This window comes from Macaca fascicularis, chromosome 2 (genome assembly GCF_037993035.2).
Source record: "Macaca fascicularis isolate 582-1 chromosome 2, T2T-MFA8v1.1".
Taxonomy (NCBI): domain Eukaryota; kingdom Metazoa; phylum Chordata; class Mammalia; order Primates; family Cercopithecidae; genus Macaca; species Macaca fascicularis.
The window spans coordinates 11,559,739-11,585,592 of record NC_088376.1 but is presented as its reverse complement, the minus strand read 5'-3'; the positions used below and the strand labels follow the sequence as shown (position 1 = coordinate 11,585,592).

Sequence of the window (25,854 nt, the reverse complement as noted above, 5' to 3'; positions counted from 1 at the left end):
TTATGGTTCTGGAGGCTGGTAAGTCTGACATTAAAATGATGACAGACTTGGTGTTTAGAGAAGGCTCAGTCTCCTGGTCATAAGTGGTACCTTCTAGCTGCATGCTTACATATTGGAAGGGGCTAGCTAGCTCTCTGGAGTCTCTTTTATTTTTTTTTTTTAACATATATATATATATATTTATTTATTTTTGAGACAGAGTCTTGCTCTGCTTGCCTAGGCTGGAGTGCAGTGGCATGATCTTGGCTCACTGCAACCTCTGCCTTCCGGGTTCAAGAAATTCTCCTGCCTCAGCATCCTGAGTACCTGGGACTATAGGCAAGTGCCATCACGCCCAGCTAAGTTTTTGTATTTTTAGTAGAGATGAAGTTTTGCCATGTTGACCAGGCTAGTCTTGAACTCCTGACCTCAGGTGATCCGCCCTTTTCAATTCCCCAAAATGCTGAGATTACAGGTGTGAGCCACCATCCCTGGCCCGGGTCTCTTTTATAAGGGTGCTAGTTCCACTCGTGAGGGCTCTGCCTCATAACCTAATTACCTCCCCCAAACACCCCACCTCCTACTACCATCATCTTGGGGGTTAGAAATTCATTGTACGAATTTTGGGGGATACAACATTCAGACCATAGCAGGAAGGTGTGGGTGGAGGGCCCAGAACTGAGATACTGTCCAGAGGGAAAGTGGGTATCTGTACTCCTCAAAAAAACCGAAACCAACCAGTCAAGGCAGGGACCCCAGAGACGATGGGAGGAGAAGCCTCACATGTATAGACTGGGGAGGACCGGATCATCTCCAAAGTAATGCCCCAGCCTCTGCCTCTCATTTATAGGTCAGAGGGTCCCCACTGATGAGACAGAACCTCAGTGGAGGCTGCTCCACAATGGTTCCCATCCTGGAATTTTACCAGGAGCACCCCTGCTTGCCCACTCATCTGTCTCAGAGGTCCAGGAAATTTTCGCACCTGTCATATCATCTGTGCTTATCTCAGTGTTGAGATAACCTTTTCCCTTGTTTTCTCCTTAATTTGATTTTCCAGTTCTCTGGAAAAGAGAACTGTGGAATGGGGACTGGACAATCTTTGAAAGAGCCTCTCCTGCTTTTGTTCTTAGTTTTTTCTGTTTTTTGAGACGGAGTCTCGCTCTGTTGCCCAGGCTGGAGTGCAGCGGTGCGATCTCAGCTCACTGCAAGCTCTGTCTCCTGGGTTCACGCCATTCTCCTGCCTCAGCCTCCTGAGCAGCTGGGACTATAGGTGCCTGCCACCATGCCTGGCTAATTTTTTGTGTGTTTTTAGCAGAGACAGGGGTTCACTGTGCTAGCCAGGATGGTCTCGATCTCCTGACCTCATGATCTGCCCGCCTTGGCCTCCCAAAATGCTGGAATTACAGACGTGAGCCACTACGCCTGGCTGTTCTTAGTTCTTAAGTAGTGTTGACACATGGGTGATGATGAAGGAGATGATTAAGGCTTTCAAAGAATGTGGAAGAATGTGTCAAATTCTCTCTTCACTTCCTAGATGACTTCAGTTTCCTAATCCATAAAATAGGACAAAGACCACTACTTATCTGATGAAAAGGAGAGACAGTGTAATAAGCAAGGTGCTTTGAATACTGTATTACTCCATTTTCACACTACTGAGAAAATGACAAATTACCTGAGACTGGGTAATTTATAAACAAAAGAAGTTTAATTGACTCACAGTTCCGCATGGCTGGGGAGGCCTCAGGAACTTATAATCATGGTGGAAGCTGGGGGGAAGCAGGGCACATTGTACATGGTGGCGGGTGAGAGAGAGGATACAGGGGACATGCCAGACACTTATCAAACAACCAGATCGCGCGAGAACTCCCTATCACAAGAACATCATGGAGTAACGGCCCCCATCATCCAATCACCTCCCATGAGGTCCCTCCCCTGACACATGTGGATTACAATTCAAGATGAGATTTTTGGGTGGCGACACAGAGTCAAACCATATCAGATCTCCAAATGGTAGCTATTATTTAGATGTCCTTTTCTTCTGTCTTGACACAGTCACTGACACAGTTCAGGCTCTTATTATATCTCCACTGATGTCAACTTCCAATCTAGTCTCTTGCATTCTCTGCTTCTGCCATCTATTTTCCAGTGTGGTGCCAGAGGAATCCTTGTAAAATACAAAGATGCATGTCATGCTACTGCACAGAATCTTTTAATAGCCTCCTTTTCTTTCCCCCCTTTTTAGAATAGGGCCTAAAATCTTCAATGTAGCATCTTTCCAGAAATAGTCTTCTGAACTTGTCTGCTTCTATTCATTCACTCATACATACATTTTACTGTTAGGAGCACCTTCTATATGCCGAACACTAAGCTAAGTGTTTCACATAGGTCATTTCACATAATCCTGAAAACAATGCTTTCCTTAGTATCTCCATTTTGCAGAAGAGGAAAGGGAGGCTCACAGGATGTGGAACTCACCCAAGAAGGCACAGCTAGTTGGTTATAAAGATTTGAATTCACTCTGGCTGGCACTCTCTTCAATTGGAGCTCTTTGTACCGAGCAAAAATGTCTCAGGGGCAGTAGGGAAGGGAATGACAGCATCAGCAGAAGGGAGCCAGGATCAGGACAGGGAGGAGGCAGTGTTTGGAAGAAGGGTGCTGGGGACGGGGTGCGGATGTAACTTCCCTTTCCAAGGTTGGTGATGGGGAGTAGGCACCTCATTTGGAGACAGAACTTTGGGCCTGGGCTTCAGGCACTTTAAGTGTGCACTGGACTTTGTGTTCCCAGAGGACCCCCAAACATTTCAGTACCTCCTTCCTTTCCCCCTTCCCACCCAGCACACACCTGGTGCCTAGCGTGCACTCAGTAGACAACTGGGATATGACTATTGCCTCTGGTAGTCACATCCTCTCTTTCGGCTATGGAAGGCTGGAGTCGAGGCCTTACAGGCCCCTCCCGTCCTCCTGTTGGGCAGTTTTTCTATCTTAAGGGAAATCGCACTGGGGCTATCGGGGATGGTCAGTACGCAGCTTGGTTAATCCTCTTTCCTTCCCCAGCAGCCCCACCGTCGTCCGGGTGAAAAGAAAGAACCACGCTCCCTTCACCATCCAGGCTGAGGCTTCGGTCTTTCAGCTTGCAGCTTGGGGTGGAAGCCTCTGGGTGCAGGGGTTCGAGGGCGCTCCTCTCCCTCTGTATTTGCCATTTGAGAGCGCCTAGTACGAGCCATGCCCCAGTGTTGGGAGGTTAATGCCAAACGCAGTGAAAGATTTTGTTCTTTCCTATTCTAGATAAGAGGAATACGAGTCTTCAGAGAGGTTAAGTGACTTCCTCAGGGTCTCGCAGTCAGCCGGTAGCAGAGACCGGGTGTATAGTGCCCGCATATTAGGACCAAAAGCCCGACACTGCTAAATTCACCCCTCGCGGCCAAGCGGGCAACAGGCATTTAGGGGTCTCTGCGCAGCCGCGTAGCCCCTCCCACTTGGTTCTCGATCCACCCTCCTTGAGGGCAGGCGGGATTGTGGCATCACCCGGTGCCTTCATCAGGAATCTTTAACCCCAAGCCCGCTCGCTAGCGACCTCCAGGCCGGTTTGGTGCGCGGTGTGGCCAGTGGCGAGAGGTGGAGTGGGGGCGGAGACCGACCCAGTCTTCGCAACTCTATTTGCATACGGAGGCGACTCGCTTCCTTCCCGCCCCTCCGCCGCGCTCTTCCTTCCTTCTCCCGTCTCTTCCAGTCTGCGTCTTCGGTCCCCCGTTCCTCCCCAGCGGACCCCTCCTCCGAGACTCCCTTGTGGGGTTCCCAGCTCCCGGGCGCTCCTGCCCTTGCCGAGCGCGGTTTCTGGAGTCACCTGGGGGAGGGGAGTCCTGGGCAGGGCCGGGCTGGGGAAGACGCCTGGGGCACTGCCCGGCGCTAACAAAGGGAGCCGGTACCGACCGGCGTGGGCGCGGAGCGGGCGGCCGCCACTGAGCGGGCTGAGCAACCGCAGCCTCCGCGGCCGAGAGTGCAGCGAGTGAGTAGGGGGTGCGGTGGGCGGCGGCGCGGCCCGGGCTCTCCCGGAAGGAGTGTGATGCAAAGGGGCGCGGAAGGATAGCGGAGGCGCGGGGCCCGTGGCGCGCCTAGGGCGCAGGGAATCTCTCTCCAGCGCCGCCTCAGTTGCCTTGGCTCCGGGGCTGGCCGCCTTTTGGCTGGGGGTGTGTGTATATTTGTCCGGGCCAAAGGGCCACCCAGGTTTCTCTGTGGCTCCGCGAGCCTGCGGATCCACAACAAACCCACGTGCGCGCAGCTCCGGGGAACACCGATTTCTCCACCGCACCGTCAGTGTTTGGCTGGGGGGTGGGGGGAGTGGGGAGGGGCGGTGCGCCTCGCAGAGTCCGGGTTCCTTCAAATCCTGCCTTCTGGGTTTACGGATCGACAAATTGGGGCCCGCGGCAGCGGAGGGGGCACAGGCACCATAACAAACGCACGTGCGCCCTGCCCAGAGATCTGGACGCACCGCAAACCCTTAGGGGCTGCCCTACGGTGCCGGGCCATTGTCTCAGCCTAGGGGGAGGGAGTGGCTCTAGAGGCGCCACTTGCTGGAGGAGGGCGAGAGAGACATTTAAAAGGTACCGCTTGGGCATCAGACTAAACTGCCAGACTTAAAAGGGAAATCAAAACAAGAAAGCAGCTACAAAAACGTTACTCCAGGCTGAGAGTCGGTCCCCGGCCGTGGCGCATTCGTTTGGGTGAAGTGGGCCACCCCTCACCTTCACCTCCTGGAGCGCTCTTAGAGATGTGGATTGGGTTAGGGTCTAAGGGTGCCCCTCAAAAAAAAAAAACAGTGCTGGGCGCACTATTGTTCCCGCACTCTGGCGATTGCGTCTGTGGGGGATATTTTGGGCGCCTCCTCAGCCTTCGGGAAGAATGGTCAATGTACGCGTCGCCCAGTGCGGTCTTGTGCTTTACCTCTGAGGCCCGTGTCCGTGTGCCCAGACACCCCAGATGTCACTAGCCCCTTTTGGCTTGTTATGCATTTTCGCAAGCAAGGCCAGCCGAGACCTCATGTTCTAGCTGGGGACATACAATTTTCAGTTCTGCGTTTATTTGAAAGAAATTCCGAGACCCGGAAAGAGAGAACTCTTGTTTGTTTTGCTTTTTCTTTACTTACATATGCTCAGCTCAGCTTTGCAGATGTTAATCAGACACGATCTGCAGCAGGGAGATGGTTTCGGGGTGAATTGGTCTCTGAGGCGATGGTGTTGGTGCAGGTTGTGGGCGTGCAGTGTGAGCAGGAGTGGAGGCGCCGCCACCCCAGTGTGTGCCTGCTGCCTCACCTTGGCTAGTGTGGCTGAAGATTAACCTGTTCCGGGGGGGGGGGGTCCTGGAGAGCTTCCAATCCTATTGCACTGTTACTGAAAGGGTCTAGAGAGCATCTAGGGAGCCTTCTTATTTTACAGGCAGGAAGCTGAGGCCGGGGAGTTCAGCCACTTGTCCAAGTTTAAACCGGGTGAAACAGGTCACAGAGAGAACACTGAGTGTGGGTCTCCCAACTCCCACTGCATCGCCCTGCCGGCAACTAAAGGCAAAACCGGGATTCTGTGGTTGGCTTAAAAGGCAGTGGCCTTAGGCAGAATAGGGTTAAACAAAGAGTAATTCAAATCGAAAGCTGCACCCTTCCATTATCCTTCAAGAGTTCTTTATTCTGTTGAGAAAAAATAGATTTAGTCATTCCTTACTCTCCTTCTAGCCTTTCAAAAGCTTAGTTATTTTTCTCTCCTGGCTGCCCCTTCCCCTCACATTGGAATAAGGCCAGCTACGGAGACTCCGATGTTTTGCCTCTCATCCTTGTGCCAGGAGGCCTTTGTTTGGGCAAAAGCATGGGCTGTTGACATCAGCCGCACGGGGAGAAAGTGTCTCTTAGAAAGCTACTCCTGAGTCACTTGTGAGAGCATTGTTTCCATTGATTTTATTAAAGTTACTTTTTTTTTTTTTTTTTTAATGAGAGTCCCATGGAAGTAGCTGCTTATTTTTGTATTTGGCAGAGAAGTAGGAAAACCAAAACAACACGGAGAAGCCGGATTTCCCCAAAGTTAACATGTTGTTTTGCACTGTCCCTGTTATCTCCTAGTTACACTTGTTTCTTTTCCTTAGAGTTTCCAGGGTGTCATGATGATTCTGGTAGCATCAGGAGGCAGCCAAATGCCTAGGCAGATAGGGGCGGGGGGTACCCGGTGAAACCCCCACCTCCAGGCCAAAGACAGTTTAAAGCCTGAAAGCCAAGCTCCAAGTTGAATCCTCAGACCAGAGTGTGAACTTCTGTTTGACATGCTTTCCCCTAATTGATCCCTACTTTTCACCTATTTTACATATACCTACCCTTTCCTAACTGGCTTTCTACACTGCCGTGCCCACCTTTGAGTGATGTCTTTGCTTTAATCTTTTTTGCATACTCACAAACCCGGTCAGCATGCATTCCCTATTCTGAGTCCATAAAAGTCCCTTGACCCAGCCACACTGGGGAGCTTTTCCGTCTTCAGGTAGGGGACCAACCCCACGTCTCCTCTCTGCTGAAAGCTGTTTTCATCACTCAGTAAAATTCTTCTCTGCTTTCCTGTCCCTTCAATGTGCAGTGTACCCTCATTATTCTTTGGTGTGGTGCAAGAGCTTAGAACCACTGAATGCGGGTACAAGCTATCATACAGTGAGCTGGGACACACTGGCATGGCTCAGGGAAGCACAGGTGGGGCGTCGCTGGCCGGAGGACCAAGAAGAAAAATCCTACGTCAATTCCACTTGGCCGTGCCGTAAAGTTTTCTCACCAGGACGCCGACCCTGTAAGGAACTTCAGAAATCATCTGACTGGACCCTTTTACTTTCCCGATGGGAAAACTGAGGCCTAGAGAAGAGAAATTACTTGCCCAATGATACACAACAATGCACGGTCTACTTTTGGTGCCCCTTTTTGCATAAAAGGGAAATTGTTGCATCAAATCAGTTGTTGTTGGTACTCCACAGAAAAGCCAAAGTTATGGTTGTTATAACAACACCCTTTAAGTCAGAGAACCAGCTCCTTATGGATTTAAATAGGTTTGGTTATTAAGCAAAGCCAGGGATCCCAGTGGTAGGTATGCTGAATATTGCAGTTATCTCTGGGGATCAGCTTTCTTTAGTGTTTGCTAAATGGTTCACTTTACTCTTGTGCTGGGTTCCTCCATGTCTCTCTGTCTTGTGCTTCCCTATTTAGGGGCTGCTTTGTGTGAAATCATAAGGCAAGAGGCAGTGAGAAGACAGAAGAGAGAGGCGCCACTTAGCTGTTCATGCTGCTTAACCTCTTGGGCTCCAGTTTCCTTCTTTGTGCAGTGAGAGCCCTCTTTGCCCAGTCTCTGCACAGGCTGTTCCAGCAGAGCGGAAGATGCTCAGGCTTTAGAGCCATAGGAGGGGTTTGGGGTCATCTTCCTGTCTCCAGTATTACTTTAAGACCAGCAGGCTGGGCCGGGCACGGTGGCTTACTCCAGTAATCCCAGCACTTAAGGAGGCCGAGGAGGGAAGAGTTCGAATTCCTTGAGCTCAGGAGTTTGAGATCAGCCTGAGCAACAGTAAGACCACCTCCCCCACCGCCATCTCTACAAAAACTAAAAGAACAGAATCAGCCAGGCATCGTGGCACGCTCCTGTGGTCCCAGCTACTTGGGAGGCTGAGACAGGAGAATCGCTGGAGCTTGGGAGGTGGAGGTTGCAGTGAGCTGAGATCTCGCCACTGTACTCCAGCCTGGGCGACAGAGCGAGACCCTGTCTCAAAAACAGAAAAGGAAACAAAACAAAACAACAACAGAACACCAGCAGGCTGCTTCTGCGTTGTGTAAAGTGACGGGAGTAAGGTGTATGAATCTCCTGGGGTTGTTGAGGGCATTAAGTCACATGACACATTCTTACGACCGGTCAGACCTCTTGGCAGGCTTGAGTGCTTACCAGCTTTCAAAAAAAAATTTTTTTTTTAAACTTTTATTTTGGGTTCAGGGGTACATGTGCAGGTTTGTTATACAGGTAAACTTGTGTCATGGGGTTTTGGTGTACAGAGTATTTAGTCACTCAGGTACTAAAACTTGTACCCAGTAATTATTTTCCCTGCTCCCTTTCCTCCTTCTACCCTCCACCCTTCAAGAAGGCCCTGGTGTCTGTTGTTCCCCTCTTTGTGTCGGTGTGTTCTCATTATTTCGCTCCTACTTATAAGTGAGAACATGTGGTATTTGGTTTTCTGCTCCTGCGTTAGTTGGCTAAAGATAATGACCTCCAACTCCATCCGTGTTCCTGCAGAGGATATGATCTCATTCTTTTTTATGGCTGCATAGTATTCCATGGTACATGTGCACCACATTTTCTTTATCTAGTCTACTGTTGATGGGCATTTAGGTCTTTGCTATTGTGAATAGTGCTGCAGTGAACATATGTGTGCATGTGTCTTTATGGTAGAACAATTTATATTCATTTGGGTATTTACTCAGTAATGGGATTGCTGGGTCAATGGCAGTTCTATTGTTAGTTTTCTGAGGAATCCCCACACTGCTTTCTACAATGGTTGAACTAATTTACACTCCCACCAACAGTGTATCAGCATTACCTTTTCTCTGCAACCTTGCCAGCATCTGTTACTTTTTGACTTTCTGATAATATCCCTTCTGACTGGTGTGAGACCAGCTTTTAAAGTGGTAGAGAATGTTAGTGGGAGAATGACCCCATAGGGTAAGCTCGTGGGCTCAGATTAGAAAAACCTCATCTTTCACAAAGAGGTGTAAAGCAAGGCCTGCCAAGCTGTCAAGCGAGGCTTTGAGTAGTTGTGAAGTTTGTGTGACTCTAAGGTGACCAGAACTAGAAAAAAAAAAAAAAAAAAAATTAAAATCAGAACCTTCACACGTAAGTGAGTAAAATCTCGAGTCATTCTGTTTATGTGTTCTGTGTTCACTGACAAACAGGTGCTGGGGGTGGAGGGGTCTTGTGCTTAACCTGAGATTACAAAGAGCATGGAGACCCATTCTTTGCCCGAGGAAAGCCCAGCCTAGCTCCACCACCCTCGCTTAAAACACTTTTGGCTCTCCCTTAGAAATTGCCCTCAGGAGCCCAGAGAAAATTGATCTAATTTATCTCAGTATTGACCTCTGGGGTCCCCTTCTCTTCATGAATAAAGGCAAGAGCAGGTGGTAAATGACAGAGTAGAAGAGGGAAGGCTTCAGAGAAAATCTGGCCCTCTGGAAATATGAGGACATGGTTGCATTAAAAAAATACAGGAATAATTCATTAATGAAATTCGCAGTAATTGTTCTGGACCATTAGATTCCTGAGAATTTGGACAGGGAGTTAGTTGCTCCGATGTAGTATCAGTCATTTATTCTGTAAGAACTGAATTAGAGGCCAATGAATTTTTTCTTGCTTGTCTGCAGAAAGCTATACGATGGCATTCTGACTCCTATAGATGTATTTTTGATAGACTTATATGTAACAGTAACATTGAGCAGTGCAGTGTCACCATATTAAAATACTGAGATGATTTTCTCAATCATTATTATACTGGAAAGGTCAGGTTAGCCTTCAGAATCAATGTAGTGATTTAATTTTTATTTATTCTGATTATAAAAATAAAGCTAGGGTCCAGGCACAGTGGCTCATGCCTGTGATTTCAGCACTTTGGGAGGCCGAGGCAGCTGGATCACCTGAGGTCAGGAGTTCAAGACAAGCCTGGCCAACGTAGTGAAACCCCATCTCTACTAAAAACACAAAAATCAGCCGGGCATGGTGGGCGGGTGCCTGTAATCTCAGCTACTTTGGAGGCTGAGGCAGGAGAATCGTTTGAACCTGGGAGGCGGAGGTTGCAGTGAGCCAAGATTGCACCACTGCACTCCAGCCTGGGTGACAGAACAAGACTCTGTCTCAAAAAAAAAAAAAAAAGATTGCCCGTTGAGGATAATTTGGAAAGTTCTGTACAAAAAAGCATAGAGAAACAGAAAAAAATTCCGTTATCCAAAGACAACCCCTCTTAACAGTTGGCAATTTTCCTTCTTTTTTTTTTTTAAATGGATTTATTTTTTATAAATGGTTGTGAACATACTGTATGTGCAATTATGTCTCTTGCCTCCTTGCTTAACTTTCCCATATATACATTTCATGGTTAACATTGTATTAAAGCTGTACCCTTTCATTCATCACCCATATCAGCTGTTCAGCTTCCCCAGGGTCGTGTGGACCCCTGGGATCTCATCATTTCAGTGAGGGCCTGTAAAATTTCAGGAGCCTCCAACTGCCTCTGCCTTTCCCACCGTTGTCTCAAGTGTTCAGCCGTCACCCATGGGTTCTTTGGAGGTCTACAGGTACTGGTATTACAGTGGGGAGAGAAGAGGCCTGCACGTGGCCTTGAGTTCTAGTCTGCCCTTGTAACCTTCAAAAACTTAACTTTAATACTCCAGTCTTCATGTCTGTACGTGTCAAATGAGCAACTGCAGTGTCACGTATTAATTTATTCACCGCATATTTGAGTGCCCACTCTAAACCAAAGATAAATAAGAAGAGCTTAGTTTTTCAGAAGCTCGTAGTTCAAAGGAGGAGGCAGGGGTAACAAGAGATTAGTGCAGGATGCTGGCGACCGTGAGGAGGGAGTCACCAATGACTGGAGCAGTGGGAAAGGCTTCCTGCGTGAGGCCACATTAGACAGCCAACCACATCGAACTTTCTCTTACTGTTATTGACACCGTGATTAAAATATCTGTGAAGAGCCAGGTGTGGTGGCTCACTTCTGTAATCCCAGCAGTTTGGGAGGCTGAGACAGGCAGATCACCTGAGGTCAGGAGTTGGAGACCAGTCTGGCCAACATGATGAAATCCTGTCTCCACTAAAAATACAAAAAACAGCCAGGCATGGTGGCGGGTGCCTATAATCCCAGCTACTCGGGAGGCTGAGGCAGGAGAATTGCTAGAACCCAGTAGGCAGAGGTTGCAGTGAGCTGAGATCTCACCACTGCACTCCAGACTGGGTGACAGAGCACGACTCTGTCTCAAAATGAAATGAAATGAAATAAAATAAAATATTTATGAAGAAATCTCTGTTCATTTTCCAGATGATTCCCATAGGATAGTCCTAAAGTTGAGATTACTGGGTTATACTTTAAAGGGTATGACCAGTTTTAAAACTTCATGGATTTAGTTCAATTACCTATAAAGTCTTCAAGTAGCTAAATATATATTGTGGGAATGGGAGAAACTAACAGCACAATGAATTTGGGATTTGCATTCTTGCCCACTATGTACCACCTATGTAGATTTGGGCAAGCTACTTAAGCTTACTAAGCTTCCATTTCCTTCTCTGTAAAATGGGGATAGCAGACCTTATCTCATAGGCAATTATGAGCATTAGATAAAATCATAGGTAAAAGGCTCAGTGCAGTGCCAGGTATACAGGAAGCACTCAGTTAAGTAATAGCTGTTATTGTTATAACTGAGGTTTTCACAAGCCGCACACTTTTGCTCCTGGTATTTTTTCTTACCACGACAGCAGGCTATTGTTTGGCTTTCTGTGCTGAGGGAAGCAGAAAGTTAATTAAAATGGAAACCCCCACCAAGTGACAAGTTGAGAGACAAATGATCACTCACATGATAGGTCAAAAAAAAAAAAAAAAGTCTTTCTTATTATGGAAAATTTCAAACATACACAAGTACAGAGAAGAGTGTAAGGAACCCTATATATCACTTGGCTTCAACTCTGACTGAAACTTGAGGCTGATCTGTAACCCCATCATCAACCCCAGATTACATGCAAGTGCATCCCAGACATCTTATCAGCCCGGCCATAGCTATTTCAGTCATATGTCACATGATGCGTGTTTGAGGCACTGAGTTGTGCTGGCTAGGAACCTGTCTCTGCTGTCGCAGTCATGGGACTGTGTGTGTGTATGTGTGTGTAGTGGGGATTGGGAGTTAGGAGAGAGACAGAAAGTCAACCGAGGAACTGTTTTTTTTTGTTTTGTTTTGAGACAGGGTCTTGCACTGTCACCCGGGCTGGAGTGCGGTGGGACGATCATGACTCGCTGCAGTCTCTGACCTCCCAGGCACAAGCAATCCTCCTGCCTCAGCCTCCTGAGTAGCTGGGACTACAGGCATGCACCACCACACCCAGTTAATTTTATTTTTATTTTTTGTAGAGATGGGTGTCTCACTGTGTTGCCCAGGCTTGAACTCCCGGGCTCAAGTGATCCTCCTGCCGTGGCCTCCCAAAGTGCTGGGATTACAGGCATGAGCCACCATGCCCAGCCTCCAACCTGGGCACTTCTTAAGTTTTACTGCCCAAGTCAGGAGGCCTTCCTGTGTCCCGAACAGACAGAGTGGAAGGAGCACTGAATTTGGAGTCAGGAAACCTGATTTCAAATAAGGGCCCCACCCCTTAATGGATGTATGCTTTTAGAAAGTGACTTTTGAATTTCTTGGGGCATATTTGTAAACATTTTGTGAGTATTATATGAGATAATCCATGTGACAGCTGAAGTGGCTTAATAGGAGTTGGACCTAAATCAGACTCGAGCCCAGCCTTCCCTTCCCGAGAGGCAGTCTCCAGATGCAGCTGAGGTCCCTGGCTGCCACCTGCGGCCTCACTAGAATGCATTCAGGGAGCGTTGCTGCCGGTCTCTCATGCCGAAGATGTGGTGGTGGCTCAGATGAGCATCTGACTCACACAACGCCCCATGCTTGCAAATCTCCCGTCCCCTCTGTTAGTGCCTTTCCTCTGCTTTATGGATGAGGGCAGGGGATCCAGAGAAGGTCCCAGTCCTTGGTAGCAGGCCCTCTCACACCCCTTCTATGGGAAGGCAGGGTCCCCTCTCCACCTCTGACTTTGATGATTCTTCGTCTCCTCTAACTTCCTGTTACACCCAAGTAGGAATTTTTGACTCAAATAAAATCGGAAAGTCGATCTGATTTAGTAATCAAGTCAAAGTCCTCTCCTTAATCCTCTGGGACACCCATTATTTCAACACCTGGACTGTGACTTGTGGTCTCTGGCTGTTGCTGGCTAGCTATGTGACCTTGGACAAATGCATGCCACCCTGGGTATGCCACCTCGGAGAATCAGCGCTCAGCCCTGTGCAGTGCCTTCCAGCACTGAGATCAGCAAATGAAACATACATGTAAGACTGGGAGGCTTCTTCACATAAATAATAAATGAAATGATTTTTTTTTAGAAGATTGAAATGGGGTAAAAAGTTAACCCCTCAGCTTATGCCATTCCTCCCTCATTCCACTTCTCTTTGCAGTGACTACGGTTTGCAGTTTGATGTCTGTCCTTCCAGCTCCTTTGTACACATTTATATAGGTATTTGTGGTTATATGCAAATACGTTTTTAAAACTCAGTAGATGGATTACGATCAAACTTGTTCAACCCGTGGCGTGGGGGCTGCATGTAGCCCATGATGGCCTTGAGTGCGGCCCAACACAAATTCGTAAACTGTCTTTAAAAATTATGAGGTTTTCTTTGCATTTTTCTTTTTTCTTTAATCTCATCAGCTATCATTAGTGTTAGTGTATTTAATGTGTGGCCCAAGATGATTCTTCCAATGTGGCCCAGGGAAGCCAAAAGATTGGACATTCCTGACGTTATACTAACCCATTTACAAACTTGCCTTTTTCATTTTACTGTGTGTATTGGAGGCCTTCCCATAACAGTGTTTATTTTTTTTTTCATAGCTGCATTGCATTCTATATTTTGAATGTGTTTTCCTTACCAATCTTCTGTTGATGGACATTTATGTATTCCCATAAAAATATATTTCTAAGTGTTTTTAGACCTCAAACATTACGGAAAGATAGTTGTAAATGTCAGTGGGTCAAATGAACCTGGTCCATCAAGTTCTGGAATGGGTGGTGAGAGAGTGGGCGCAGAAACACGGGGGTCTGCACTCTGGAAAGCGGATTGGAAGGGCTCTCAGGAAGCTACCAAGAGGCTGCTTGCATGGAAGGTTATTTTTGGAGGTAGCCTGCCTGGTTTGGTGTCCTCAGCTGCAAGTGCAAAAACTGAGCTGCGTCATCACCTTCCCCTCCCCCTCTCACCATCCTTGGGCCTTCCAAGTTTGTTTCTGTTCTCAGGGTCAGGATCCGGACCTCGTGGGAGAACTGGCACTTCAGTGATAGAGAGGGAGGAGAGAGAAGTGAAGAAAAGGAGTGTTTGATCTCAGGCTCTGGAGGAGGAATTGTGATAGTTATATTGTACTTTGTCTGGTTGTTCAAACCTACCTGGAGTGTTATGCTTCCCTGGGTCCCCTCCAGAGAGTGATAAAATGATGCAAACCCAGAAATTGGCTACTCGGAAGACAGTGGCTTAGGACAGCATATCGGAGGTGGGATAAATGTGGAAACTAGGACTTTCTAGTCTGCCGGAGATAAAAATAAGAGGCATCCTTTTCATGTGGAAGAAATCACACTTCATTAGAGGCACACTGAGTGGCTGCTGCAGAGGGGAGAAGCAAGATGGGGGTGGGTGAGGAGGGGAAAGAGTTGCAGGAAGACAAATGAGAACTGACTTAACGGAGCTAGCCAACAATGGAACAAGCTATGTCACAAGGGCGCCGCGCCGATCACATAAAGTGATCCAAGCAAAAGTTGCAAGTAAACTTCTTTGCCATCAGAGGACTTCTGCGTTGCAGAGGGGTTGACGTCAACGCCCACGTAGGCCCCCTCCAGCTTTGAGAGTCTGTGACTATGGGGCAAGAAGCAGAAAGGTGCAGACTAGAACTAAAGGGATGGGGCAAGTTATAGACAATGTAATGAAGCAATTTTCACCTGCTCTGAAAAGGTGGAATAAGATGGAAGCCATCAAAGGAGGCTTCAGCCTTGTTTCCCTTGGATCTTGGCAACCCTCTCCCTGTTCTGTCCTTGGCTTCAGCTCCCTTTGGCCTTGTATTCATAAATTATTTCCACCAGAATAGATATATGACATACACTTGACCAGGAAATCTGGCAAGGAAATGACCGGGAAATCTGGTCTGTCAGGAGATGACCAGGAAATCTGGCAACTGGAAAAGAACTACCTGCCCCAGGAGGATGATTGTACATTTTTTTCATTGCAGTCTTTGTAAATCTGCATCCATCTCCTGGTTGATGGAGTCTTTCTCAGCACAGTGCTGAGCTTCCAGCTTTAATTTTAGGAATGCTGTACCCTTTACAACCTCTTGACGGTCCTCTGTGCTGGAATTGAGGGCACCCACCATGTTTAAGGCTGATCCCTTTCCTTCCTGCAAATGAAGAATAATGTTTTGACTTGAGTCTTAGCCAAGTCTGGTGAAGGAAACGTGGCAAAATTTACCATCTTCTGGGCTTTTGCTGTGTGCCTGGCCCTGATTAGGCATGATGTGTGTTCCCTCATCCAACCATCATAGCAAGATCTGCTGTCTCGGTATCATTCGCTCCATTTTGCAAATAAGAAAACCAAGCTTCAGAAAGGGCTAGAAGCTCATCCAAAGTTTCACTGCTGCTGAATGGTGAGGCTGGGATTGGGTGTAGTACAGGTTTTTCCACTGCTAATAATTCCTAGTCCTTTGAGTCTGAGACATGGTTAGTCCTTTTGGTTCACTGGGGGCTTCACTGAATAATATCTCCTTACAGAGTTTTTCTTCCATTTCCTTAAGAACGTATTAAAGAGCTCGTGAGCTAGTCATGTGTGACTAGCATGCCTTTTAGCTTCAGCATACTTTTGCTCCTTTTTCTTTTTAATAAGAGTTATTTGGGTCAAGCCTGGTTTGCACTTGTTTTATTTTTTCCTTGCCCTTTAAAGCGGTGATATCTATCTGTAGCCATTATCTAGTTCAGACTGGGAATAAGCACACTGTTAGTGAGCATGGCCGTAGATTGACAGGTACCACTACTTGGCTACCTGAATTAAGCTTGTAAATGGCACTCAGTATCAGCACTGTTAATGGCTTATCTTGTAGTTGTGCTTTAAGGTTCTTAAGCAATTTCTTCTTTTGTAGAGTTTATTCAATAATTCAACAATAATTTGGTCATAAAATATTTGTTGAATGTCTGTTATATGCTCAGCATTGGGAATACCTTCATCAAGAACACACATTGTAGATATGTACACACACATATTCAGTGTAGCTAGCAGAGCCTTGGAGATTAGTGGCAGACAAATCACCCATATCACCCTCTTCCTCTTTTCTCATAGTCCTTGCTTTGTTCTTTCACTCAACAAACATTGAGTGCCTGCTGCAGGCCATCCACAATGCTCATTTCTATTTTTTTATTTTTAAAATTTTAAAAAATTTATTTATTTTTAAGATAGAGTCTCTTTTGCCCAGGCTAGAGTGCAATGGTATGATCTCAGCTCATTGCAACGTCTACCTCCTAGGTTCAAGTGATTCTCCTGCCTCAGCCTCCCGAGTAGCTGGGATTACAGGGGCCCAACACTACGCCCAACTAATTTTGGTATTTTTAGTAGAGATGGGGTTTCGCCGTGTTGGCCAGGCTGGTCTCAAACTGCTGATCTCAGGTGATTTACCCGCCTCAGCCTCCCAAAGTGCTGGGATCACAGGCGTGAGCCACTGTGCCAGGCCTGCGATGCTCATTTTTAGAACATAGACCCAAATAATCCCCATAGTCTGTTCCTTCCAGAGCTTAGTTGAAGGTGGATGTGCACGTATTAATCACAATATAGTGTGATAAATGTGATGATTTGGGTGTGCACAGATGATGGGAAGAAGATACAGTGAGTTTGGGAAAGATTTCTGGAAGAGGCAACACACAAGCTGGTCTTAGAAGGTAGGAGCTCTCAGCCTCGGGGAAATGAGCATTTCTGGGGCAGGGGAAGGCTGCAGGAGCAAAGATTTGAGGGTGAGAAACGGCTCATTGTATGTGTCAGGGAAACACTAGCAGGTTGATATTCCTGGAGAGAAATGCATGAGATATGAAGTGGCGGGAGTTGAGGCTGGAACCATTATATGCATTATTTAATAGAATTTTCATAACACTGTATACACTATTATTATCTTAATTTTTTTTTTTTTTTTTTTTGAGATGGAGTCTTGCTCTGTTGCTCAGGCTGGAGTACAGTGGCGCGATCTCGGCTCACTGCAAGCTCTGCCTCCCGGCTTCAAGCCATTCTCCTGTCTCAGCCTCCTGAATAGCTGGGACTACAGGTACACGCCACCATGCCTGGCTAATTTTTGTATTTTTAGTAGAGACGGAGTTTCACCATATTGGTAAGGCTGGTCTCAAACTCCTGACCTCATGATCCCCCCGCCTCAGCCTCCAAAAGTGCTGGGATTACAGGTGTGAGCCACCATGCTGGCCTATTATCTCAAATTAATAGGTGAGGAAACAAAGGCTGAAGGAGATTCATGACTTGCTCAAAGTCAGACTGTGAGTGTGTTCAGTTGCGTGGACTTGAACATAGGCCTGCTTGCCTCTGGAGCCCATGTCTCAGCCTCCACTTCAGTGCCTGCAGAGGCAGGCTGTGAAGGTCTGGCTTGCTGGCTAAGATGATTGTTCCCTCTCTTAATGTTTCAAGGACAACACCCCTTGCCGAATCCTCTTCTTTCCACCTGCCTCATGGTGTTATCCACCTTTTTGTTAAATTGGGACCAGTGGGTCTGATGTTGACAGCTTTTCTGTAGCTTGGTTCTAGGGTTTACCTTCCCTTTTATCCAGCCAATCATTAGTCCATAAATCTTCAAATAAAATCTTTCTGTGCCCAACCATGTGTGAAGAGGGAGAAGAGTCATCCTGTTTCTCAAAAGCTCCAGGTTCATTTGTGAGCCCAGGTAGTGCCTGCGAATCCTTTAGCTTGGGGGAACCCTTTGGGAACTGGAACAGGAACAATCACAGTTGGTTGGAGGAACGTGGGCTAATGGGCCTTGAGCTGTCCCTTTAAGGATGAGTAGGAGTTGCGAAGGTGGAGGGTATAACATATGAGCAAAATTATTGTCTCGCTTAATGGTGAATGGGACCTCTTTTTCCTATTCTCCCCATCCTCCAAGATAATTCCTGGGTTAGAGTTGGCTCTCGGGTAGAAGAGGCAGTATGGGGAATTCATTCATGCAAAATCAAGATTATTGAAAACTAATCAGATCCCAAAGACAAGATGATGAAACTACACAGTGAAATAAAAAAGGTAATTACAGAGCCAAGGAAGACATTGAGGATAAAAACAATGTCATTACAGAAAAAGTTAACAGGAAACATAACAGAATCTGTTGAAAATTAAATTGCTAACAGAGAAGGAAGGCTTGAGGAAAATCACAGCCTACGCTGAGAAAAAAGATAAAGCACTTAAATCAAAGATGTAAAGATCATACAAAGGTGGCCCTTCAGAAGGGTCACTGGAGAGGTAATTGGAGAGTCTGCGGAGGCACGCATTGCTTTTGCTCATATTCCATTGGCCAAGACTTAGTCACATAGATAGACACAGCTGGCTGTAAATAACTGTGGGAAAAAGTCTCCAGCTGAGAGGCCATATGCCTTCTTAAAACTCAGATTTGGGGGAAGCTTTCTACTACTGAAAGGAAAACCTGGTTATTGGGATCAACTAGTATCTGCTTTAAGGGAAGTCATGTTGGTCTCACACGTGACTAAGCAGGATTGTAGAGGCCAGGTGAGGTGGCTCATGCCTGAAATCCCAGCACTTTGGGAGGCTGAAGCCTGAGGATAGCTTGAGGCCAGAAATTTTGAGACCAGCTTGGGCAGCGTATGGAGACCCTAATGAAAATCATTAGCTAGGTATGGGAGTGCGTGCCTGTAGTCCTGGCTACTTGGAAGACTGATGTGGGAGGATCCCTTGCCCATGAGCTTGAGGCTGCAGTGAGCTGTGATTGTGCCACTGTGCTCCGGGCTAGGTGAAAGACCAACACCCTGTCTCTATTTGAAAAAAAAAAAAAATTGTTGTAGAGTTCTGGGACAAAGGCAATGGGACTGAAGAATTTTACACTCAAATTACTTTGCAAGTACCTCAGGCAGACATCCTCACACATGCAAGAATTTAGGGAATCTAGCGCTGACGAGGCCTTCTCAGGAAACCCACTTGAGGATGAAAAAGATTAATCAACAAACATACTTAGGAAGGCATAGTGAAAGGTCAATTGGTGAACTCTTAATCCATTCAAATAGAGAAGCAAAGCTAAGCACGGGCAGGGATGGGCAGTGAGGGCTAAGGAACAGAATGTGAGGAAGTAGAAAGAATATACCAGAAATAGGGGGTTAGGGGAGATGTGAGGAGATGTTAAGTGTTAACTTTAATTAGAAGTGTACCTTTTCTGGCCGGGCGCAGTGGCTCATGCCTGTAATCCCCGCACTTTGGGAGGCCAAGGCGGGTGGATCACCTGAGGTCAGGAGTTCGAGCCCAGCTTGACCAACATGGTGAAACCCCGTCTCTACTAAAAATACAAAAATTAGCTGGGCATGGTGGCGGGCGCCTGTAATCCTGGCTACTTGGGGGAGCTGAGGCAGAAGAATGGCTTGAACCCGGGAAGCGGAGGTTGCAGTGAGCTGAGATCACGCCACTCTAGCCTAGGCAACAGAGTGAGATTCCATTTCAAAAAAAAAAAAAAAAGTTCCTTTTCCTTATAAAATAGAATAATGAAATTAGTTATTTTCTTTTACTTTAAAACATTTATTATTATTATTCTTTGAGACAGTGTCTCGTTCTGTCACCCAGGCTGGAGTGCAGTGGCACGATCACGGCTCACTGCAGACTCGATCTCCTGGGTTCAAGTGATCCTCCTGCCTCGGCCTCCAGAAGTGTTGGGATTACTGGTCTGAGCCACTGCTCCTGACCCCAAGCAGCTATTGTATAAAGCAATCCCCATCTATCCTTTCACACATCCTTTCTTCCATCCTCCACGCTTCTATCCATATACAAATATGGAGATGTGAGGAATGAAATTAATTCATTTATTTTTTCCTGGATAGAGGGCTCTTGGGTGATTTTTAGCTCTACATAGTTTCGCATATTGATTGACTTTTTATAAAATAATGAACTAGTCTTACTTAAATAAGACCACTGAAGCTATTCTGAAAGGCGCCATTAGATATTGGTTCCCGGGGAGTGAAGAGTGGGAGGGGAGATACAGATGGATGAACACCATGGGGGATTTGAGAGTCATTTATGCAAATACCTCACTCTAGGTACACAGGTACAATTATCTCTGCTGTACACATGAGGGAACTGAGGTTAAGGGTGAGAGATCTGTGCTTGCTTCAGCAGCAAGGGATGCGGGAAAAGTACAATGATACAGAGAAGGTGAGCGTTAAAACATAGTGATGTTTATCTGCCCAGAGTCGCATGGCGGTGAAACTGATTTGAGCTCTCTGTGCTGCCTGCACAGCCGTGCCCGTGGTTTTTCTATTGTGCTATGATTTGTGGTGCACAGAGACCGGAATCAGCCACCTTTGTGAAACATAAAATGTAAAAATAATTGTATAGGTAAATATTTTATACATAAGTCTATTTTATACATTTACACTTATGTTTAGATTTGTATTTATTATTACTTATATTTACCTATAAAATAAAACATGTTTTAGATGTAAATTTTGTAGGTACATTTTTAAGTAAATGTAAGAGCCTACGTTATGGTGCAGGCTCCACCATTCAGCGGCCGCGTGGCCCCAGGCTACTTAATCAGAACCCTAATTTCCTTACCTATAAAAGGCGGTAATAATTATGCCACTGCCTAGCCTGAGATGAGTTTTTATGTTCAAATTAGATCATAGACGCTAAGGATGAGACAGTTTGAAAGAGGCACACAGAAGGGTTTGTTATTGTGGACACACCCCTTGCTCTTCTGAGAGCATACATCTGTTAAAGCACGCACAGGGGTCTGTGAAAACTTTCACAGGCATGAGCGCAGCCCCTACAGGGTTCAAACAAATAACCTGGTCAACAGGCAAGAAACTGTGCTTCCCTGACTCAGGTAACCGGCTGGAGGCTGCGGTGAAGGCAGCGGAGAGCGAGGGAGGGAGGAGGCAGGGAGTGTGTCTGCTTTCCCCCTGCCTGGGTGAGAGGGAGACCGCTCCTGCCTGCCTTCCTGGGGAATGTCTGGGCCTGAGTTGCGTCGGGATGGCTGTCAACAGCTTGGTGAGGGTGGAGGAGGCTCTTCCAGACGTGCCAAGCTACAGGAATGAATGTTGGAGCTGCCGCGCCAGCAGGCCCTGCCACGTCTGGTAGAGGCCAGTGGTCTGAAAGAGGGACAGGAAGGACAGGGTTGTCAGGGGACTTGGGTGGCCAGCTTTATTCTCCAGAAGTACTGAGGGGGACAAGGCAAGGCCCTGGCCTCAAAGAAATTGGGCTTCTGACAACACTCATCAAACTGGGCGGGCAGCCAGACCTCTGCACTGAGCTAGTGTGGCTGGAGGCACCTGACGTTTGTTCCGGGAAGGATCAGGTTGGTTGTAGGGTGTGGGTTTGGGCCTCATATGCTCTTGGGGGTTCAGAAACTAGAGTGTGTGTGTGTGTGTGTGTATGTGTGTGTGTGTATATGTGTGTGTGTGTGTGTGTGTGTATGTGTGTGTGTGTGTGTATGTGTGTGTCTGTGTGTGTGTGTGTCTGTGTGTGTGTCTGTGTGTGTGTGTGTGTGTCTGTGTGTGTGTGTGTGTATGTGTGTGTGTGTGTGTGTGTGTGTGTATGTGTGTGTGTGTGTCTGTGTGTGTGTGTGTGTGTGTGTGTGTGTGTGTGGTCATTGGAGAGAGACCCAGGCTATTCCATATTGCTGAAGAGATCCGTTTCTTCCTTATCTCACTGGTCTCTCTGCTTTACCAGCGCCTTTGGCTCGGCCTCAGCTCCAGCCAGCCTTAGTTCTGGAGGAGCCCCCTTAAATTCATGGCCCACAAAGGAGAGAGAAGACCTCTGATCCCTTGTGCCATGCTCACTGTGCTATGTGAAGTTTGCTATGTTAGACCATGACATCCTGGATGGTGGGGATGATGACTGGGTTCTCTGCACAGCCCTGGGCCCAGTATCCTGCCCAGCCCTTAGGAGGCCTCATGGAATGAGCTCAGCCTCCCTGAGGCTCCTGTTTGTCCACTGAGGTAAGAACACATCCAGTCAGCAGTGAGATGAGTGGGTGCTCTCTCCGTAAGATCAAGGTGTGAGAGCAGGCAGTGGATTTGCAGTAGCCCGTGGTGGGAAGCGTGTGAGGCTGTAGTGGGCCCTCCTGCTCCACCAGAGTCATTTTTCCTACCTGCCATTTCTAGCCTTGGAAATGAAAGCCAAGCAGCCAGGTGAAAGAGGGAAAATTCTCCGGGATGGTTCATGGATCTGAGCCCTGGAGGAGAGTCAAGCTTGGGACCTTGTTCTTCTTGTCTTATCCTTTTGGGAACCAGGGTCATAGGAATTTGTTCCAGGTGGGAGAGGGAAGAAGGCAGGTAGGGAGCTGTGACGCGGCAGCCGGGCTGAGTCATCGGTTACCTAAGAACCTGCCTCAGGGATTGCCTTTGTGGACTGCACAGTGCGGGTGCTGGGAGGAGGCTGGCCTTGGGCCTGAGCTGGAGGTGGTGGCTGACAGCGTGAGGAATGAATCCCCGGAAGATGCGTCCTGCTAGAGGGCTTGTGACTCCTGCTAGAGGGCTTGTGACGGCGGCTCTTTTTTTTTGCTTTTCACAATGAACATCTTATTCTGGGCTGCAAATTTGAATGAGGGGAAAAATCTGGCCGGGAGGAGATGAACCAAAGGCGCCTCACAGGGAATCCTTCTGTACTTGGAGAGTCCTGCCCTTGTCTCCCCAGCCAGATCCAGTGACTCACAGTAGGAGGGCTTGGAGGCAACTCACTGCCTTCCCTGTTAACTACCATTTGCAAGGTCACCTTCCTCAGAAAGACCTTATCATTTGGAAAAAAAACCCACGCACTTTGTAGCCAGACAGACTTGGGTTTAAATTGCAGTTGTGCCACTTCTCAGCTGTGCAAGCTTGCCAGCTTGGCCTCTCTGGTCCTCGGTTTCCTATGTTAGTCTATATTCATCCTTTCTGCCTTACAGCATTGGTGTGAGTCCTAGATGTAGTGCTTAACCTAGTTTTGGGCACATGATTGGAGACCAATACATCGTGGTTATTTTTAATATCACAGCACATGTGAATGGTTATTCTCAGTTATTGGCCACCTGATGGGCCACTTTGCTAGGGGCTGTGAATATAAAGAGAAATGAGATACAGCCTCTCCCTGGAGGAACTAGGAGGAGAGCCAGGCCTGTGGAAGAGGGCACAAAGGAAAGAAAGCTGCTCAAGTTGTGGAGGGAGCAGGAGGCAGGGGCAGGGAAGGCCAGAAAAGAGAGATGATATCCTCAAAGGCTTTAAAAGAATGAAGAAGAATCTGCTAGGCATTTGGGGTGGGGGTGGCATTAGATTCATCCATAAGGGAGGGCAGAGCTAACAGTGGAGGCTCCCTGGATGGGTGAGCCCTCGGGCTTCCCCTCTCTGCTGGCATTTGAGCCTACTCAGTTTGGGTCCGGATAGAATCTGCAGTCGTTTTCCGGCAGGTGGTTTTACATGGGCAGGAATCCAGCCAGGCCTGACTCGGGGAGATGGTGTTGAGGTGACACTTGTCATCACAGTGATCTCTCCATAGGTATCTGGGCTCCAGGCTTAGGGCTAGGAGCAGGAGTGGGCCTCGTCGGAAGGAGTGGGACAGATTACCAGACAGGAATTGCAAAGGCAGAGCTCACTAAAGTGCAGGCTCCAGGTAGTGTGGATGGAGGGGCTTCACAAAATGGTACAAAACTGTTGTTATCAAATTCAGACAGCAGGTAGGTGGGAGGAGGGGTGACCTGTGACTTCTGTGATTGCTGGGAAGTTCAGAGACCCTTTGTGCATTGCTCAGTGTCAAATAAAAGGAACTGGAGAAGACCACTTTGATAGTTAAGGATGTACATTTGTGGTTTTAGTTATTCACAAATGACTCTAAAACTCTGTGATATGATATGATTGGGTGAATCATTTGAATGAGATAAAAACAGGATTTTATTTGCTGCATGCATGTTGTGTGTCACTTAGGTAGTGATAAAAACAAATGTAGAAGCTTTCATTTACTGAACTCTTACCGTGTCTAGGCATGCTATATGCTTTACAAGTATCTGATTTAGCCCTGGCTAAATCCAGCTCTTTGAACTCCATACCTACTCCACAAATCTGAGTGTGACCGTAGAAAAGCATGGTGTCATCCTGGATCAGAGTTTTGTTCTTGTTGTCCAGGCTGCAGTGCTGTGGCGTGATCTCGGCTTACTGCATGGAGCCTCTGCCTCCTGGGTTTAAGTGATTCTCCTGCCTCAGCTTCCTGAGTCGCTGGGATTACAGGCACCTGCCAACATGCCCTGCTCATTTTTTGTATTTTCAGTGGAGACAGGGTTTCACCGTGTTGGCCAGGCTGGTCTCGAACTCCTGACCTCAGGCGATCTGCTCACCTTGGCCTCCCAAAGTGCTGGGATTACAGGCATGAGCCACCGTGCCTGGCTGTAATTCTTGACCATGACTTTTAAGTGGACATTGGTGGTGTAGGCCATGTCGCTTCATTTTGTTGGTCCGTTGGTTCTCAACCCTGGCTGTCATTAGTGTTACTAGTGGGAATTATAACAAGTATTGCTGCCTGAATTCCTCTTAAACTAATGAAATCAAAGTCTTTGTGAGGTTGACCTGGGCATCAGTATCTCTTTTTTAACCTGTGCTGTTAATTCGGGTGAATGATGGTAGAGAACCACGACCATTCCTCTGTCATCTAGATGACTGTTTCACACCTTTTTATCTCTTTCTAACACCTTCCCCATCTTCCCCATCTTCCCACCTTCTCTTCTTCTAACACCTTCTCCATCCATACTGTCAATTGATAACCTTGTTTGAAACTTACCTGAAAAAATAATGGCAGTTGGAAGAAAACTTTCATACCTTTTGTCTTAGTCCATTCAGGCTGTGATAACAAAATACCATAAACGGTGGTTTATAAACAACAGAAATGTATTGCTCATAGTTCTGAAGGCTGGGAAGTCCAAGATGAAGGCACTAGCAGATTCGGTGTCTGGTGAGCGCTTGCTTCCTAATTTACGGATGGTGCTTTTTCACTGTGTCCTCACATGCTAACAGGGTTCACTAGTTCTCCAGAGCCCACTCTATTAGTCCATGTTGCATTGCTATAAAGGAAAACCTGAGACTGAGTAATTTATAAAGAAAAGAGATTTATTTGGCTCGTGATTCTGCAGGCTATACAAGCATGGCACCCGCATCTTCTTCTGGTGAGGCTTCAGGAAGCTTTTACTCACGGCAGGAGGTGAAGAGGGAGGGGGTGTGCCTAATTTTTCTGCTCCTGGAGAGAGTTGTCTGTATTTGCACCCTGCACTCCTGCTTCTCTCATTCTCAGTTAAACTCAATATAATCAGTCTTTTGTACCCATCACACCACCAAAACCATACCATTTAGGCTTACCAGTGTCCTCTCTTGCCAAATCCAGTGGTCAGATCTCAGGCCCTCTCTTGACTGATCAGCCGCTTTTGATACAGTTGACCATTCCATCCTCCTTGAAATAGTTTCTTCTCTTGGCTTCTGGAACATCACTGTCTTTGCTTCTCCTCTTCTCTCACTGGGTTCTCTTTCTCAGTTTCTTTTGTTGGCTCATTTTCTTTTCTTTTCCTTTTTTTTTTTTTTGAGATAGAGTCTCACTCTGTCACCCAGTCTGGGGTGCAGTGGCGCGATCTCAGTTCACTGTAACCTCTGCCTCCTGGGTTCAAGCAATTATCTGTTGGCTCAATTTTACTTGGTCACTGTGGAGTGCCCCCGGGAGTGGCCCTTGGACTTGGCCTCTTCTCTGTCTCCTCATGCCCTGGCAATCTCATATCATCCATTTACTGACAACCCTCAATTTATATTTCCAACCCACACCTTTTCCCTGAATTCCATGCTC

The 25,854-nt window shown here is 47.1% G+C and overlaps 1 protein-coding gene across 11 annotated transcripts in view; it reads left to right on the top strand.

Moving 5' to 3' along the window:
• The first annotated feature begins 3,457 nt into the window (after positions 1 to 3,457).
• The window catches only part of ST6GAL1 (ST6 beta-galactoside alpha-2,6-sialyltransferase 1), a 145,043-nt gene continuing 122,646 nt past the window's right edge, over positions 3,458 to 25,854 (top strand). For 7 of the 11 annotated variants that reach the window (XM_005545453.4, XM_045387165.2, XM_045387164.2 and 4 more), the window contains exon 1: positions 3,680 to 3,985. The gene's annotated coding sequence lies outside the window, so the exon portion shown is untranslated. Of the gene's footprint in view, positions 3,595 to 3,679; positions 3,986 to 20,915; positions 21,359 to 25,854 lie in introns of those variants that run through there. The other 4 variants (XM_045387163.2, XM_074030795.1, XM_074030794.1 and 1 more) reach the window with 2 other exon arrangements.